The following is a 7,035-nucleotide window of genomic DNA, read 5'->3' as shown; positions in this document are numbered from 1 at the left end:
ATATCAGTTCTAAGATGTAATATCCTAAATAATAATAATAATAATAATAAATTGATTAGACTTGGATTTATATATAAATTTATATTTTACTGAGTTCACTATAATTCAAGTTATGTATATTAGTTTTAGATGTCACAAAATTCTAAGCGATGCAGTATAGTTATCCATATATTTTTGTTAAAACCCTAAGATAAAAAGTTTTGTGGTCATAATAGAGACTTTGAGAGCTGCACTTGGAACACGGACAAAAAACAATCAGGTGAACAAACAACTGGTTTTTTTCTCTACTAGCAACCTCCCTGTAAATCTAGTATGCATAATAATTAAATAAGCTAGCATATACCTATCTTTTTAATTAATAGCTTTGATTCCTCCTATTCGTATATCTATCACTACACCAAATATGATCTATTGTAATCACATATATAATTATTTTGTGTTGCATAAAATATTGCTATAGATCAAAAAATTATAAATCTATTTCGATATTTTTAACAGTGTTATATAAAATATGAAAGTGTTACAAGATAAATAAGCATGCTACACTTTTTAGAACAAACACAATATTTTTATAAGCGATACAATACAATGCAACGCTTTTTGCCAAATTGACTGAAAATTTAGGTAGACATTCAATATTTTAAGTATGCGGGATTCTCAAAATTTTCGTACCAAATTTTTTATTACACAAAAATTTCATTACACAAAATATAAAAATACCACTCTCTCTCTCCGGTCTCTCTCACCAGATTCAATTAGGGTTTCGTCTTTTGATTTTATTAGAGGTAACTCTTAATTTGAGATTGTATATTATGTATAGGTGTCTATGCATGTTGAAATTTGAGTTTGTATATGTATGTTTTATGTTAATTAGTGAGGATTTTATATTAATTATATGTGTTAATTATATGCGTCAAAAATTTAGTGAGGATTTTGTGTTAATTACAAGTATGATTTTTGGGGGTATAAGTATGATTTTTTTTTTGTTGTTAGTAATTTAAATTATTTATTGGGGTTATAAGCATAAGGTCGTAAGGAAATTGATATATTTTATTTTAATATTTAAGTCGTGTGTTAGATAGATTATGTAAAATTAGCTGTTCGGGCACTTTTGTTCTTCCATGTTTTGTCTCTCAAATGATATGCCATGTTATTATCTAGGGATGTCAATGGTTCGGATTCGGATCGGGTATCGATAAATCCAAATCTAAATCCAAATATTTTCGGGTTATCCAAATCCACATCCGCCGGGTTTTGGATCGGATAAGGTATTTTTCGGATATCCAAAATTACAAATAATACATTCAAATTTAGTATTATTGATGCATAGAAACACCATTATCTATATTTATATAATAATTAATATTAAACTAAATACATTATCAAGTATTCAAAAGCATTATACTACACAAATTGACATGTTGAGTAAAATCTAAGATACGTTAATAGTATAATATTTAGTATTACATGTCAAATGAATAAAAGTTGAGATTAAAAAAAGAGTTATAATTTAGTTAATAAGTCTTAATCAATTACTACTAATATAATAAAATAAAAATATATAATTTATATGTCTTACATCTAAAATATTGTAAATAATACATTATGAAAACATTGTATACTATTTTATGTATCGGGTTTTATCGGGTTTCGAGTTTGGATCATGTTTGGATTGGGTTTTGAATTCCGGATCGAGAATAATTGGTTTGGTATCGTTGAAATCCAAATACAAAACTTCGGGTTCAGTATATCCAAAATCTCGAGTTTCGGATCGGATTAAATTATCATCCCAATTATTGTCTTTAGAATGATGTAGATAAATGGATGTTGAAGAAAAAAAATGGCTGTCATTTTCAAGGTATAGTCAAGTGTATAGGCAGGGGTGTTAGATTTTGTTAGCAATTCCTTTGAAAATCACGCCATATGAATTGAGTTGAAGTGTTCTTGTAGGAAATATAGCAATCGATTCTGGAGTGGTGCCATTGCAATACGTAACCATCTTGTATGCAATGGACCTGCTCCACAATATGCTGAACGGATTTACGAAGTCTCAATGCTTAAGAGAAAGGATGTTGTTGACGAGATGGAGACTGGTCATATAGGTATAGGTTTAGGAGATGAGTTTGATGTCATGATAAATGATACATATGGTAATAGGACTGAATATGGTGAAGATGGAGGTAGAAAAGGATTAAATGATGATGCGATGAAATTTTATCGGCTTGTCAAGAAGGGTGGAGAGCCTTTATATCCTAATTTTAAGAAATTCACTCGTGTGAGTTTCATAGTTAGATTATACGAAGTAAAGTGCATTCATGGATTTAGTGAGGCTGCATTTAGCACTTTACTTGAGTTGATAAAGGAGATTTTTCCCGATGCAAGTCTGCCATCATCTTTTAATATCGCAAAAGGTATGATTAAAGACTTAAATCCTGGTTACCAAAAAATGCATGCATGTCCAAATGACTGCATGCTCTTTTTGGTTGAAAATGAAAGGTTGGATAATTGTAAAAAGTGTGGAACGTCAAGATGGAAAGTCAATGAGGAGAAGAACAAGTCAGATGAGAACATGAATTTGTTGAAGGGACTTAAAATCCCATCAAAAGTGATGAGATATTTTCCTTTAAAGCAAAGGCTGCAAAGAATGTTCATGAGCTCTGATTTCTCAAACTCAATGACATGGCATGCTTTATGAAAGAAAAAGGATGGAAAGTTAAAACATTCAGCTGATGGCGAGGGTTGGAAGTCAATGGATGCCATATATCCCGATTTTATGACAGAAATTCGAAATATAAGGTTGGCTTAGCAGCAGACGGAGTTAACCCTTATTGATCGATGAATATTTCTCATAGCACCTGTCCAGCTGTATTAGTAAATTAAAACCTTCCACCCTGGTTAATCATGGAACCAAAAAACATAATTCTTTCGACCTTAATTCCTGACCATATTTATCTAGGAAATGAAATTGATGTGTCCATGCAGCCTTTAGTTGCAGAGTTGAATAAGTTATAGGGAGTAGGAGTTGAGACTTATGATGCAAGGCCTGATAGCATATTTAAGCTACATGCAAGTCTCATTTGGAAGATAAGCGATTTCCCGGGATATGCAATTTTATCAGGTTGGAGTACGAAAGGTAAGCTAGCATGTCCTTCATGCCACTATGAGACCTCATCAAATTATCTAAAATATAGTAAGAAGGTTGTTTATTTGAACCATATAAAATTTTTTCCTTCCAACCATAAATGGAGGTCTGATAAACGCAAATTTAAAGGATAAGTGGAAATTCTATAGGCTCTTGAAATTCCACACAAGTGGAAATCCCTTGCCTGAAAATTTTAAACCCTTGTCTGAAACTTTTGCCCATCCCCCTCCATTGAAAGGGAGGCTTATGAAAAATAATATCAATTAAGGTGTAGGTACAATGGAGGCTTATGTATTGATGAAAAAATATGAAAGGGGCCAAGAAAATGGAAAAAATAAAGTGGTCGATGATGGTGTTCATTCAGCTCGTTCAGAAACTCAAGATGAGGCAATTGAAATTTCATCAGGTATTTTTTATTACATTTAATATTGATTAAAATATTGTGTTTGCCCATTATAGTTTATGTTTTTTTTACTACTAATAGGTGTACACAAGAGAAAAAAGTGTAGAGGACCAATATTGATGAATAATGTGTACACAAGGGGCTGAAGAGAAGAAGGTTATTAAGTTGAACTGCGAGTTTCAGGCCATTGCTGATGATGACAAGGTCTTATCTGAGTTCAAAAATTTTTTGGGGACTTTGGGTAGACAGACTGTCCCACTTGATTTTATCAATTGGCATAAATTTTCTGTACCACAGAAGGAAGAGCTCTAGGGCTTTATAAAGGTAAACATGAAAAAAAATACAGATCTGGAAATTGTTTTGTACAATACTATGGACATCTTTTTTACAGAAGATCAAATGTGTTCAAATTGTTCTTGACAATTTTGATGGTGACAAGCCAAAAGAGAAGATGGTTTACTTTCTTGATTTTGGAAAAAGGCTGATAGTGTCACAGGAACAAATGCTGAACAAATCTCGGAAAGAACTTGAATACCTTGTCTGCATGCTCACTGTGTAGACTGCATGATCACTGTGAAGAATGCAATTACTGAAAGATGGTCTAAATTTCTGAAAGGTCTCTAATTCATGAGCAATAGAGAGGTATGGCCAAATGTAAGTTTATTCCCAAATGCATACTGAAGGATGATTCAGTCGCTGACATACCTAAGGGAGGAGCACAACTAATGGAACATCTTGGATCAAAGCTGATTTCTTTTAGTCCAAATTCCAAAGACTATGGGTTGATTCAACTAGATTACTTAAATCCGAGCAAGAGTAAAATTTCTGATTTAAAAGCTATTATCTTCCATATTGAAGAATTTTCTCAAGAGCTCAAGGATGTCAAGTAAAGATTGGTTTATGTATTTGAATATAGATGAAGAGAATATGCTCATATAATTCTTTAATGAAGCTGTAGGATTTCTTAGAATTCAAGATTGAAGATAAAGTCTGATACACTGACTTTAAGAATGTATATTTGTTAGTATTTATGCATTTAGATAGTTTTGACATCATCAAATAAAGAACTTGTACATATTTCCATAATGCACAGGTTGGGTGAGATTGTTAGATATGATTTGATGATATTAGTATTTAGCTATCAAAGTTTTCCATCAGCATTTGATATCAGAGTTTGAAAAAGATGGCGTCATTAACATTTATCGTCAGTATTTGCTGATCAGTACTTGTCATCATTATTTATTCATATCAGCATTTATCAAGCTGGAAATCAGGAGATATCACAGGAGTATATATATGCAGAGATATGTCGGTGTAGGACTTTACTTATTGTAGCAATCATTATATGGATATGTATTAGGATTCTTTATTCAATTGTAACATATCTTCTAGATTGATTGTGTAGCTGTGCAGTATATAAGCACAAGTTAGGTTTATACCCTATGTGTTCGAGATTGATATATCATTCATATAACCTAGCAACTCTCGAGAATATATGTTCATCATTTGAGAGAGTAGTGTAATCAATTTTTATTCATTAATATAAAAACTGTTCATTATGTTGAGTTTATTAATTCAATTTGATTGTTTAACTGTATTCACACTCTCTACAGTTGATTTATGTCCTAACAGAGAATTAACGGAGAAAGAATTTATTTTTAAAGTTAGTGAATTTTGATATAAATAACTATTTTTAATGAGAGAAAGACTTGTGTCCAATTTAAGAAAAAATGTTGTATATTTTTTAGTATAATGGAGAAGTTGTACCTTTTTAAATCAAATATTATTCCCTCTGAAATGCGCAACTCGACGGTACGGGAACACAACTCTTCGATTCAATTTTCTAGAGGATTGCATTTAGGGGTGTTCATGAATCGAACCGAGTCGAGTTTTGACTGAATCAAGCCGATATACATTTTTTCCTGATAAATCGAGTCAAGTTTTTCATATCGAACAAAAATCTATGTTCGAATTTGAACTCGTTAACTAACCGACCGAACACGAGATTTTCTCGAACAAAAATGAGCTGTAAATCTGGTCAAAACACTAACCAACTGTTAAAGTAACAAACCAAATAAATTAATTTTTTTAAATTTTTTTTGTCATATCACTAAAATATATCCCTCCGTCCTACTGGATTTTTTACATTGGAGACGGGGGATCGACACATATTTTAAGACTCCCGTAAAGTATGATTCCCTAAATAATTTAAAATTGTTTTTAATAAAAATATAATGTCTAATTTTTTAGATATAAAAAACAAAATTCTAAAAATAAATCATAGAACTATATTTTATAATAGCTTAAAAATGTGTGCCAAGCATGAGTAAAAAAGTATGTAAATAATCTAGTGAGATGAAGGGAGTTTATTTTAACATCCATGCAATTGGATCATTGTTAAATACTTAAAAAAATAAAAACACCAATACGAGACTAAACACTGGTTAAAAGTGTCAATATATTTTTACTTTCGATAAAATAATAAACTTATTAAAATAATATATTTTTTAGCTCTTAAAGCTTTAACTGTACCATATTCTACGATCGGGATCAGGTTGAGTAAAAAATTATCACTATTAATAATTAGTTAAAAGTATATTATTTATGATTCAAAATACTGTATTTTTTTGTCAGAGAGATATATAATCTCAAACATAGATTGTACCGAGATTGCGTACCAAAAGTGCTAAAGTTACCAAATTGGGTACTAAAAATTGGTACCAAATGACGAGACAATGGTGACTTGGCAATTTGGGAGGATGTGATTGGGGGAAATTATGTGAATGCAGAGGGTCACTGTTATTAATTATTAATTGATTTGTAACCAATCAAATCGTGATAAGTGGCATTTGGGAATCATTTTTGGTATCAATTTGGTACCTCTAAAATTATTCATACAAAGAAGAAACAAAGGATTTTATGCATGATGGTCCCGAAAACTTAGACAATAACGTCTTGAGATCTGAAGAGAGAACACCGAGTAAATAAAAGAAAAGTATGATCACTTATCTAAAATATATGCTCAAGCGGACTACTTGTAGACTGATCCAAATCTTCGATTTTCGATTCTAGTCCAACTACTGCCCTGTTCAAAACCATAATTAATAAGATAACAAAAAAATTCAGTCACTTAAATATTTTCGGTCAAAGACGTAAACTGAATTAATACAGGTTTTTAATTAAATAACATAATTATAAGATAGGTAGAAATATTAATATTATGTAAAAATCTAACCAAAGGGAATTCATTTGGTTAGATACTTGAAAACATTTGAATTATTTAAAATGAGTAAGATATACTCGCAAAGACTATGATTCTAATTTTGAAAGAATTTTTTTATCGTATGTAACCCGCAACCCTTACCCATCGGGTGCACACTGAATAAATCCTACGGGCTCACGCAATAACCAGCAAATCACGTGAAATAAGGTAAATCGCATTTAAGTGACTAGGCAGGAAAATTGGATTTTATTAATGCCTAAACACTAT

This window comes from Apium graveolens, chromosome 1, assembly GCF_009905375.1.
Source record: "Apium graveolens cultivar Ventura chromosome 1, ASM990537v1, whole genome shotgun sequence".
In the NCBI taxonomy this organism is placed as follows: Eukaryota; Viridiplantae; Streptophyta; class Magnoliopsida; order Apiales; family Apiaceae; genus Apium; species Apium graveolens.
The sequence above is the reverse complement of the archived record's forward strand: the minus strand, read 5'-3'. Positions refer to the sequence as shown.